This window comes from Rattus rattus, chromosome 1, assembly GCF_011064425.1.
Source record: "Rattus rattus isolate New Zealand chromosome 1, Rrattus_CSIRO_v1, whole genome shotgun sequence".
NCBI lineage: Eukaryota > Metazoa > Chordata > Mammalia > Rodentia > Muridae > Rattus > Rattus rattus.
Genome location: NC_046154.1, coordinates 21,723,015 through 21,735,916, shown reverse-complemented (window position 1 = coordinate 21,735,916; position 12,902 = coordinate 21,723,015). Strand labels below are relative to the sequence as shown.

The window sequence follows — 12,902 nt, the reverse complement described above, 5'->3', positions numbered from 1 at the left end:
TACTATCAAGGTTCAGTGCATACTTGCTATGTTCACATAATGCTATCTGTAATGGTGGGTTTTTTTGGGGGGGGTATTGTCAAATTTGAATTTTAGGATACTATTGTTAGATGGAAAAGCAAGAGAATTTATCACTATTTAGTAATTTAGACTTAGATTTTATTTTATATCTCCCCTTTAGTACAATACCTAGATTGGCTTAATTTATAGCCAAATTCCCCTCTGGCTTGGTGGCATATACCTCTACCTCCCAGCACTGAGGACATTGAGGTGGCAGGATTGCTTAAGTTCATAAGTTCAGGGCCATTCTGAGTAACATTCAGACTGTATCTCAAGCAACAAAGCCATCAAAAAACACTCCCTCCCGTTTTCGTAATAATGGATTATGTTAAGTCCAATTTTGGAAGCTGTTTTCTCTTACTTCTTACTATTTAAAGGGAGTTTGTGAGTTTGAGTCTTATCGCCCTCCCTCCCTCTTCCTTTCCTTTCTTCCTTTTCCTTGTTTCATTTTTTGAGAAGCTTCATGGTGCAGCCCAGGTTGCTGGGCTTTTCTCTACTCCTCATCACCCAAAAGTAAAATAGAACTGAAGTCTGATCCGAAACAGCATTCTGAATTTGTATTAAAACGGTCATGTTAACTCTCAGATTCAATGAACGCTCATTAGGTGTCTTCTTTTGCCAGTCCTAGTGTGAAGAATGGGAAGGAGAGTAGTTTAGCGGTTAAAATATTTAAGTAAAAAGTAGCGAAAATTTAAATTCCAATCTGAACTCGAATCTCAGCCATGTTACTAGTTGCAAATTGTTAAACCTCTTAGAGGTTTGATTTTCTGATCTCTAAAACGAGGAGAGTATTATCAAACTTTTTTTTTTTTTTTTTTTTTTTTTTAGACAGGGGTTCTATGTAACCCAGACTAGCTCAAACTCATTACATAGGCCATGTTGGTCTCAAATTCACAGAAATCCACCTATCTATCTCTGCTTCCTGAGTGCTGGGATTAAAGGTATGCCCTATACTATACCTGGTCAGAATTTCTATTTATTTCTGTATGTGTGTATGTGTGTGCATGCACACATACTTGCCTGCCTGCCTGTCTGGGTGGGTATGTGTATGTAAGTACAGGTACCCGTGGAGACCAGAGGAGGGATCATCCTTTGGAGCTGGAGTTATAGTTGGTTGTGAGCTGGACTCTGGAAGAGTACACACTCTTTTTTTTTTTCCGGAGCTGGGGACCGAACCCAGGGCCTTGTACTTCCTAGGCAAGCGCTCTACCACTGAGCTAAATCCCCAACCCCTAAGAGTACACACTCTTAATCACCAAGCTGTCTCTCCAGTCCCAGGATTGTTTTGAGGAATAAAGTGATACATAGAAAGGCCTTAGTATGTGCTTGTAGGGTATTTCTGGTCACAGATGACTAAAGACACACACATGGTGTGCTGGCTAGTTATGTGTCAGCTCGACACAGCTAGAGTAATCTGAAAGGAGAAAATGCCTCTGTAAGATCTGGTTGGAAGGCATTTTTTTTAGTGATCGATGGAGGAAAGGCATAGCTCATGTAAGCGGTGCCATCTCTGTGCTGGTGGTCCTGAATTCTATAAGAAAGCAGGCCAAGCATACTATGAGGAGCAAGCCAGTGACCAGCACTACTCCATGGCCTCTTCATCAGCTCTTGCCCCCAGGTTCCTGCCCTTTTTGAGTTCTTGTCCTGACTTACTTCAGTGATGAACAGAAATGTAGAAGTGTTAGCTGAATAAACCCTTTCTTCCCCAGATTGCTTTGGCCATGGGGTTCCATGACAGCAATAGTAACCCTAACTCCAGGACACATAGTTGATGTTAGTTACATCTGGGCAGGCAGTGTGTGGCTGACCCATTGCAGGACAGAATGTAGCAATCTTTGTTGTGGTATTGTTGAAACTTGCAGCTCTCACATTGGTGTTCCCAGCATTGTGTTTGGCTTCTTATACAGTAGGAGCCAGGTCATTCTTGTGGAATGTAAGTCCTTTGAAAACAGCTGTAGGTTGAATCTTTAAACCTCTGTTGTAGTTAGTTCAGCTGGGGAGAAAACTGTATTACCATAGAGTACTGAAAGTCAGGTGGCAGAGTGCTTCTCTAGGATGGTCCCTAGATTTACTTTGCTGAAGGTGGTCACCATCAAAAGCAGGAAAGTAACTGCCTAGAGTTTAGCTAACAAATTAGTGAGGCCAATAAGACCATATTTTGCTTTCTGAAGTAGTCTCATATTCCAGGTACCGTTTGAGGGTCCTCAGAATAAACTAGTACAAGCTTTCAGTTTTTATACCATTCATTCTCTGGCCTCCATGGCTCTGCAGATTCTGCATTATGCTTCTTGTGTGGTCTCAGGCTAAGATAACTTTTTTTTTTTTTTGGAAAATTTTCCATGAGTATAAATTTTATAGCTAATCTAGTTTTAGTTTTGCTTTTTAAAGAGATGGTAAAATGTTAAAAGAGCCACAGGGGCTAAGATTGTAGCTCAGTCGGTAGAGAGCTTGCCTAATATTAACGTGGCCCTGGATTTATCCCAACATAACATAACATAAACTGGATATGGTATGCACACTGTAATCCCAACACTTGAGGAGAGGCAGGAGGATTAGAAGTTCAGGTCAGTCTTGACTTCATAGTGAGTCTGAGGCTTGCTTGAGCTATATGAGATCCTGTTTAAAACAAAACAAAAGCAGAAACAAACAAACACCATAAAAATAACAACAAAAAGATGTGAAAAGACTACTCTAAACTTGGATCTGTAGGAAGTGCATTAATGTGTGTCCCAAGTGACTGTTGTAGTAACAAATACCTTGTTGGGTCTTTATAGGGTGGCACAGCATTCTGGCATTTTTTCTGATGCCAGTTGCAAAGAACAAGGAAATCTAGTCAGCTTTTGCTTTGGGAAGGAGTGGTGACTTCCCACTGAGCCTGAGATACAAAGAGCATGGCTTTCTAGTTCTCTGTAATTACTGCTTCTCAGTAGAGCCTCCCTGTGTGTGACTGGGAAAATCTGCAATTCAAACTTTTTGGCTTTAGCTATGGGAGTTTATTTTCAACACACAAGTCACTTCAACTCGGGATAGCTTCATGCTTCTTGTAGAACACCAGAGCTACTTGGATACATCTGACTCTAGAATAAACGTAATGGCTGTGTTCTAAAGTTATATAGGACACTCTGGCTCTATGCTGGACACTGCTTTTGCTCTGTATTCTTCTAGGTGGGTGGAGTGCTTTCCATTCCTTTCTTAATAGAAAACATTTAGCTGACTTCTGATCATGCCCTGTCTTGTCTTTCAGTTTTCCTTGGCACTTCATTCTGGTTGGCTACAGCTCAGCTCTTCCAGTTGTGACTCCACACAAGGCATGAGCCACAGCTTGGTACAGTTGGTTATTGGGAGAGAAACTTAAAAGGCAAGAGGAGGAAAGGCATGTAAGACTGTTGTTCTGCTCACAGGCTAGCATTAGGATGAGCAGTAGGGGAAATGTGGATTCGTAGATTCAGTAACACTATCTCTATAGATACATTATTTGGGCAAATAGAATTTGGGGTTGCTGACATGGCAGAAATACTTGGAGAATGCTTCTGTTTTGATAAAGAAGTTATTTTTAGTTTGTAGAAAAAGTAGTTTCATCATCATACTGGAATCTTGCAGTCATGTTTGTAACTCAAACTAATCGGCTTATGTGCCAGAGAAGTGTCAGGTGGCACACTCATTTCCTCCTGAGTTTGAGTACTGCTTGGCTTAACTCCTGTGGTGCTGTGGCTGGGCTTCGGGGCATTGCTAGGGGGTGTCATGGATGACAAAGGTGAGCTGCTGCTGGTTCAGGTGCTGGCCTGAGGAGAGAACAAGTGCGCTGTGCTCTGTTCCATTGTGTTCACTGGGCTGCACTGGCTGCCATAGGTGCTGGGTATGGTGGGTAAAGCCTATGCATGCTAGGCATATTTTGGTAAAACTGTTTTAGAACCTAGTTTGTTTGACCCAGTTGCCCAGTCTCTTGGTTCTTGTCCTAGATATTTTATTTCCCACAAGAAGTTTTTTTTTTTTTTTTTTTTTTTTTTTTTTTTTGGTTTTTTTTTTTGGGGGTGGGGGCCCACCCCGGGGCCTTGCGCTTCCTGGGCAAGCTCTCTACCACTGAGTAAATCCCAACCCCTCATGGTTTTTAATGGATTTTAAATTCCCAACACATTCATGTACCACACTTCCATTGAGTGCTATTTAAATGGATGTGCCCAATGTAGGTGTTAGCACTCTTGATTATCTTTTTTCCTTAGTGTTTCTTACGTTATTCATTGAAAAAATCTGGCTAAGTACTTAAACCAATTTTAATTTTAAAATTTGGAAAACACTATTTAAATTACCAAGTCAGAAAGATGTGGTTTGTGGCTTAGTTTTGATTTAGGTACTTTATGGTACAGGCAAGAATGTAGACTCTTGAAGATATCATTTCCACTCTTTGAGGAAGCTTGAATGGACAGGAGAAAACAGTAGACTTAAATAAAAGAAATGTCCTCTAAACAGTTGACTTACTGAGGGCTGGTGGGAGTGTACCTTCCTGTTGGAACATGTCTTGCCCTGATTTCTCTAGCTTTATACATAATAGAAGCTTATGAGTACGGCTGTTTTAAGTCTTGGAGATTTTTCTTCTTGAACTGTCATTTTTTTTCTCTTAAAACTGTACAAATGATGGCTGGGATTGTGGCTTAGTGGTAGAGCACTTGCCTAGCATGTGCACTGTCCTACATTCAGTGTTTTTATCACAAAAGTATCAAAAACAACTAAACAAAACCATAATGAAATAGCTGGCTCCTCGCCTGTGCAGGTAGCATAGTAGTGCTGGCTCTTGTCAAGAGGTGCAGGTGAGCCAGCCCTTAGGGTAGGATTGAGGGAGGGGACCCCCCACCCCCAATCCTCCATCATGAGAACAGGTGAGCTGGCCCTGGCCCTGGCCAGCTGCAGCACTTGGAGAGTAGGCCAGGCACCTGACTGGGCAGCACGGTGGAGCTGGCTCAGGAGACCCTGTCTTCTGCCAATGGCAGCATTGGGTGGCCTAGCCTGAGCAGTGCTAGAGAATTTGCCCTGGTGGCTCCGATGAGGGAGACTTGGTACACTGACCAGCTCAGCTTCCACCTAGGCCCAGATCCAGGGCCCTGAGTTGGCCCAGCCCCAAATCTGTATCATCTGAGAATGACTGGGATGTGTGAAAAGACCAGTGCTGCTGATCTCCATGACACAGGGCAACAGCAGGTAACCGAGAGGAGGCCTGGTGAACTTCCAGTAAGGATGGTGTCACAGAAGCCAGAGGTTTAGAACCAGACCCATGACTCACTGCAGTGCACATTTGCAGTGAAGGTGTGTGGACAGAGGGATGTACTGTGGGACCCACTGACATACTACCGCTTCCGCGATGAGATGTTTTCCTCTGCTTGTGTGTATTTATTTTGTTGGGGAGAGGTTGCAAGAGTGACGTGTGGATATGAGGGGACAGGGAGATGAGCAGGACTGGGGTGAATGAATCAATAAAAAGTTAAAACAAAAAACAACTAGTGAAACCGATACTCAGGGGAGCAAGAAAAGCTTGCAGTCGCAGTGAGAGGGTTACTCTATTTGGGAGGCCAGAGGGGTGGCAGCGGTGATACATTTCTCTCTCCTGGGCCTGACAAGGCTGCAGTGAAACCTTTCTTTAGTTGTCTCAGCTTACCTCAGGCCAGCAAAATAATTTTTTCTCTCTCTTTTTTTTTTTTTGGTTCTTTTTTTCGGAGCTGGGGACCGAACCCAGGGCCTTGCGCTTCCTAGGCAAATGCTCTACCACTGAGCTAAATCCCCAACCCCCTCTTTTTTTTAAAAAAATTATGTATTTATTCTATGAGTACACTGTCGCTGTCTTCAGACACACCAGAAGAAGGCATCAGATCTCATTACAGATGGTTGTGAGCCACCATGTGGTTGCTGGGAATTGAACTCAGGACCTCAGGAAGAGCAGTCAGTGCTCTTAACCCCCACCCCACTAGAAAATTATTTAAAAGTTGAGCCTCAGTTTTTTTTCTTTTAATATACAAAATAGATTTGATAGTCTTGTAATCTGAGAGGATTGTTTTGAGGACTGAGCGTGTGTGTGAGTGTAGGTCATCTGAACCATGAAATACTGTGTAAGCAATGGGCAGTAGGGCGGTATATGATTTCTTTTGTTTTGTTTTCTGAAACAGGGTCTTGGTATGTTGGCCAGGCAAGTTTTGAATTCTTGGCTCAAGTGATTTTGCCTCAATTTTCTGAATAGCTAGAAGGTATATTAATCAGAGTGTAAGAGTTGGGTTTGGAACAGGAAATAAACAAGGAGGCGCTTACAATACTAAATAAATCTAGGATCTGTCAAGAGAGCTGGTTCCTACTGGATTCCTGTTAACTAAAGCCGTAAGAAATCCTGAGAGGAATGGGGCAGTTTGCCTAAGCGGTCACAGCCAATGTTTAGTTTCAAAGCTGAACTAAGATGAGGTTTGCCTCACCACTGCTGTGTCCTTATTTTCATCAGAACTGACTTTTGTTTTTCTCTTTGCCCTGGACCGTTTCCTTTTTCAGTTAAGCCCTTCCCTTCTCATTCTGCCGCCCCCTTCCCATCTTTTCATCTTTTATTTTCTCCCCGTCACAATTAATATTGTAATAGAAGACCAGGGAATCATAAATTTGAGTTTTTTGACATGGAGAGCTCCTAGCACTAACTGTATATTAGAATTGCTTATATGACTTTTACAAAATACCAATATCTAAGGTTTTGATTTTATTTTCATATTTGTTATTTTTATGATTATATTATGTATCTGTAGTAGTGCACACAAATTGCTCAATACATTTTATGTGTATATAATATAAAAATGACTTAAATTAAGATACATAGCAGATCAAAACACAGACTATTTCCAGAATTCCAGAACACTGATTTCCTTATAATTCTTCGTCATCATTACTGGCTCCCTCAGTAACTTGGCATTGATTAAATTAATTAATTAATTTTTATGTTTCTTTTGAGACAGGGTATCTTGTAGCCAAACTGGGCTCCAACTCACTGTGCCTTGAACTTTAGTTTCTCCTGCTTCCTTCCTAAGTGCTGAGATCATAGGTGTGCATCCCCATGTGGGTTTGTTGTGTTTGTTGAGACAGGGTCTTGGTGTGTTTGTAGTCCAGCTGTAGGGCCTCTTGGCTACTGCACTCTTTGTTACCTAGTTTTGTCTTTGTTGTTGAAGTGCTAGGATTGAACCTGTGGCCTTGAGCATGCTAGTGCCCCTGTGTCACTGAGTATACCTGTCAGCACTTCTGTTACTCTTTACATGTTTTGAGACAGTTGTCACTAAGTAGCCTAGGTTAACTTTGAACTCCCTCTGTAGCCTGGGGAGCCTTGAACCAGAGACCTTATCTCAGTCTCTTGAGTGGCTTTTATAGATGTTCTTCAGTAGGCCTTGCTGCTCTGCCTGTTGAATTTCACATAGAGTCAGACACTAAGCATTTTTTTTTGGTTCTGGCTCTCCCAACCCCCCAGCATCCTATTGAATATTGAATTGTACGGCTATGCCAAAATTACTGGTTTTACTGTTGATGGACACTTGGGATCACACCCACTTTGGCTATATGAGAAAGTTGCAATGAACATTTTTGCTCTAGTATATATGTCTTGGTAGATATAGGTCCTTATTTCTCTTGGTTTTATATACCAAGGAATAAAATTGGTAGGTCATTTATTCTACTTTGGTTGATACTTCTAAACGTTTTGTGATTGTATTAGTTGTGTTTGGGCTTTTTTTTTTTTCTTCTTCTTCTTTTTTCTTTCTTTTAAATTATGAAGAACTTCACTGGTTGTTGTTGCCACACACCTTTATCCCAGCACTCAAGAGGCAGAGGCAGGTAGATCTCTGTGACTTCAAGGACAGTCTAGTCTACAGAACTAGTTCCAGGACAGCCAAGACAATAGTTAATTAGAATAAGGACTCAGTCCAGTCTTTACGGTGTACTAGGTTCTTTTCATCCAGAGCTACCCTTTTCTGATGCTTTGCCCTTCTTGCCATGTCATTGACCAGGTGCAGAGATTAGATCAGGGTAAAAACCTGTCTAATAGTGTATCAGAACCACTCTTCTAGATTTTGCTATGTTGCCCCAGTTGGTCTCATGATTTTTTCCTAAATATTTATTTGTGTGTGAGTGTTTGCCTGCATGTATGTGTGCCTAGAATGCAGAGGTCAAAAGAGGGAACCTGAACCTGGAGTTGTGTGTGTGTGTGTGTGTGTGTGTGTACACACGTACATGTACTTGTGTCCTTGCAGGCCCCTTGGATCCTTTGGAGCTAGAGATCTATACAGGCTGTTGTGAGCTTCCTAATGTGGTTGTTGGAAACTCAATTTGAGTCTCCTGCAAGAACAATACATATTGGTCTTTACTGTTTGGGTACTCCCTACCCCCAATAGGTTCCTGGTCTTGAACTCCTTGTCTCAGTGATCTTTCTTTCTACCTTGGTCTCCTGAGGAACAGGGGCTACAGGGGCTACAGGCTAGTTTCACTAAACTTGGTATTTTCAATGGTGTTGAGAGACAATGGATCCAGTATGACTACTATATGGATACTTGAGAAATGAGATATGGCCTGGCCCCAATTACATTTATTTATGTGTGTCTGCTTCTTCAGGGTCTGGGTTACATTGGCTTCTTATGTGGATGCTGGGGATTGATTTCAAGTCCTCATGCTTGTATGCCTAGCAGTTTACCACCTGAACCATTTTTCAAGCCTTACTTTATCATCCTCTCACTAACTTAGGGTGGGCCTTGAATTTGTAGTCCTCCTGCCTCAGCCTCCCAAGTGCCTGGGATTACAGGCCTGTGCCCCTTAACCAGGCCTCATCTTACTACTTAATGAATTTCCTCCACCCAGTTCCAACAGTGGATAATCATGGCCAGTCTTTTCATCTTAATTCCACACACTTGGCCCCATCCTGTATTCATATTGGCGCTCATCTTCCTTCCCTTTCTGTGCTCCCCCAACCCCTCATCCTATATTTTTAAGCAAATTATAAATAGTGTGTGTGTGTGTGTGTGTGTGTGTGAGAGAGAGAGAGAGAGAGAGAGAGAGAGAGAGAACAAGTACAGTTGTATAAATGCTAGTAAGTCGACCCTAGACATGACATTTCATAACTCTTACTATATTTTCTTCATTGGAATTCTGCAAGTCACCAGGTAGAGTCTTCAATAAAGGGAAAGCGACCACTAGGAACCATTTTTAGAAAGCTTACCATACTTAACAAGTACTTGCCTTTTTGCTACACAATTGATGCTGGGGAGGACAAACGTTCCTGAGTACTAGTGTTTCATTCACCCCTGTGAGAACTGATATTAGTGTCAACTTTGTTTTTCAAATCTTATTTTTAATGATGGTTCTTAAATGCTTTAAACTCCCATGTAGCCCACCACCACCAGAGGTAGTGGAAGAAAAGACGGTGGGGGTGGGGGTGGGGGTGGCAAAGTGGACCTGTTTAGGAAGGTCCTTTGGAGCAACTCCCATCTGTGTTGTCTGGAAATTGGCAGTTCAGTTCAGTTAGCAGGCAGCGTCAGCTCAGTCCACTCACAAACACTTCATGGGTATACCAACAGTCCAGTTCAGTAGAGTTAGGATAGCCAGCAGTGACATGACCTAGCAGAGATAGCCAGGCCTCAGCCTTGGCTTGAGTCAGAAGGAGGGACTAACAGGAACACCAGAAGTTTTCAGCTGTGGCCTCTCTCAGGGAAGTGAAGATAAGAGACCCACAAGCATTGCACAGCTAGCTGTGCCAGCAAATCAAGCGCGCGCGCGCGCGCGCTCGCGCTCTCTCTCTCTCTCTCTCTCTCTCTCTCTCTCTCTCTCTCTCTCTCTCTCTCTCTCTCTCTGTCACTCTATGGAGTCCTATTTATACCCTCCAAACATCACGTGTTCTCCATGCGCCTTACTTCAGCATGGGTCTTGCCTCAGCATGTGCATTCAGTCAGCCCGAGTCCACTCAAGTGGCAAAAAACTGTAGTTCACCACTGGAGGTTTTTTGGTGTTTCTGTCTATGGAGTCTCAATAAATGCAGCTCAACTACACAATGTAAGGCAGACCAATACATGCATGTTGTTAGCAAAGAATGCTTCATCACGTGTCCTTTCATGTGCTTGCTTTAGCAGAACATCCTCTCTCCTGTGTCTGCTTCAGCTAAATGTTCCTTCACGAGTCTGCCTTAGCCTTTCACACCTGTGTCCACTTTAATGAAACGTTCCTTCATGTGTTTGTCCAGCAAAACACCATTGAATCAACTTTCCAAAGAACCCTTAAGTTTCCACTTCTTACTAGTTTCCTCTTATCACGAATGGTTTCATGTGAGTAAGCCAATTAGTTGTCAGGGGTTAGAGGCAGGATTGGTTGAGAGTGTGAACTGGTTGTCAGGTTCTTAGAATTATCAACTATATATTTCACACAGTGCCAGGGTTTGGGAGGTACAGAATGAACATTGAAGAATAAGAAGGAAAAAATCTATGGACTGGAGAGATGACTCAGCAGTTAAGAGCACTTGTTACTCTTCAGAGGACCTGAGTTTTGTTTCAACCTCCACATCAGAGGTTCACAGCCTGGCCTTTGTGGATACTTGCACACACATGGTATATGTTCACACAGAAATGTACATGTACACATAACGACGTTCATAGGTACAGGGAGAAGAGCCTGTTCCTGACTTGGGCATCCTCCCTGTCCTTTTGGATGCTGCTTGCTTATACTGTGGTCTTGCCCAACCACCACTCTTAGTATATCTTTAAAATTCTTTCTCTTAGAACCATACCAGTGTTCTCAGAGTTTCTTTTTCCAAAGACTTGCTGATAACACCGAGACAAAGGGACTGACAATTAAAATACAGAAGATTTAATTACATTATCAATGTAAAGAAAACTGTTCCAGGTGGTACATGGCTAGGCACTTGATGTCTATTGTTCTATAGACCTTAACAGTAGTTTCGTGAGGTTTAGATACGATTTCTATTCAGTTGAAAAACTACATGGGGTACATTTAGTCATCAACATTGCTCTGTAACTGAATTAAAGTTGGGACCCAGCTCCTCTGACTTTTGACTGTGTGCTCTTTCCACTGTAGTATGTTGCCCTGGCAGGAAACAGGGAAGTGAAATAGAGAAAAAGGCTGTTCTCTAGAGGCTATAACATGAAAGGCAGTGGTTGCTCTCTTCACGTTAAAATGGGATAAAGCAGAAAACCTTTTAAAGTTTATGTCCTGTAGTGTATAATCTAGCTCACTCCTAATAGCGCCAAGCTTGTATAGAGAAGCTGCTTTTTAATCTTGCATTGTAATAAGAGAGATGAGATGTTTGTTGTAAGCAAAAGACCTGTACATTGATTTTTTTAGGCACTTAGGAATTAATCCAAAACCAGTCGTATTCTAAGTTGAGTGTGAGTAAAAACATTTTGAAACTTGGAGTTTACCTTCCCCTGGCTGAGGCTCCTCATGGTTCTCTGCCGATTCTGGGGAAAGATGGAGACTAATGGTGCTGTCCGAGGAGGCTGGAGCAGAGGCTGTGGAGGTGGATCAGATCGCTGAATAGCTCAAGCTGCAGGTCGCTCTTCTCAAGAAGAACGCAATTTTGCAGGCAACTTTGAGAGAAGAAAAGACACTTGGATTGAAAATGCTAAACTGAAAAAAGAAATAGAAGAACTGTAAAGTAAGAGCTGATTCAGGCAGAAATTCATAATGGAGTGAAGCAAGTACCTGTTCCATCGAGTTCTTCACTGGAGACTAATTGTGCTGTTTTTGAAAGTGTGATAGTCTCATCAGTATCACAACCACCACCTCTCCTGGTACAAAAGAACAGATCAAAGGAGGGGGAGGAGAAGAAAATGTGGTAAAAGAGAAGACCGAAAAGAAAGGAGAGAAAAAGGAGAAGCAGCAGTTGGCGGCAGCAATGCTAACTATAAACCTAACAATATATCGTGCCTGGATCTTCGAATTGGTTGTATCGTTACTGCCAAGAAACAGCCTGATGCAGATTCATTGTATGTCAGAGAGGTCGATGTGGGAGAAGCAGCCCCACGAACGGTGGTCAGTGGACTGGTAAATCCTGTTCCTCTAGAACAGATGCAAAATTGGATGGTGGTTTTACTTTTTAATCTGAAGCCTGCAAAAATGTGGGGAGTACTGTCCCAAGCAGTGGTGATGTGTGCTGGCTCATCAGAGAAAGTGGAGATTCTGGCCCTTCCCAATGGGTCCGTTCCTAGAGGCAGAATTACTTTTGATGCTTTCCCTGGAGAGCTCAACAAGGAGCTGAACCCTAAGAAGAAGATCTGGGAGCAGATCCAACCTTACCTGCACACCAAGGATGAGTGTGTGGCCACATACAAAGGAGCTCCCTTTGAGGTGAAGGAGAAGGGAGTTTGCAGGGCCCAAACCATGGCCAATAGCGGAATTAAATAAGTGCTCTGTAACTGAAAGACATTGATGAAACCTTAATAATAATAAAGAGGAGTGAGTTTATCACTTACACATTAAAAAACAAAGACTTGGAGTTCATACCTGTGACTGGTAGGATAGTACTTGGGAGACCTCTTGGTTTAGACAAAATCAAACAGAACCCTCCAATCCCCGAACTCTCCCTTTATCATCTTTATTTTTGCACATATAAATGCTTCTACATAGCTGTTGTCTTGGTTAGGGTTTTAATGCTGTGAACAGACACCATGACCAAAGCAACTCTTTTTTTTCTTTTTTTAAGATTTATTTTATTTATATGAGTACATTGTAGCTGTTTTCAGACACACCAGAAGGAGGGCATCAGACCCCATTACAGATGGTTGTGAGCCACCATGTGGTTGCTGGGATTGAACTCAGGACCTCTGGAAGAGCAGTCA

General features: G+C 42.4%; 1 protein-coding gene and 1 pseudogene across 2 annotated transcripts in view; both read left to right on the top strand.

Moving 5' to 3' along the window:
* The window catches only part of Luzp1 (leucine zipper protein 1), a 74,911-nt gene that overhangs the window by 27,128 nt on the left and 34,881 nt on the right, over window positions 1-12,902 (top strand). The gene's annotated exons all lie outside the window — the stretch shown is intronic.
* LOC116894301 lies at window positions 11,331-12,718 on the top strand (annotated as a pseudogene).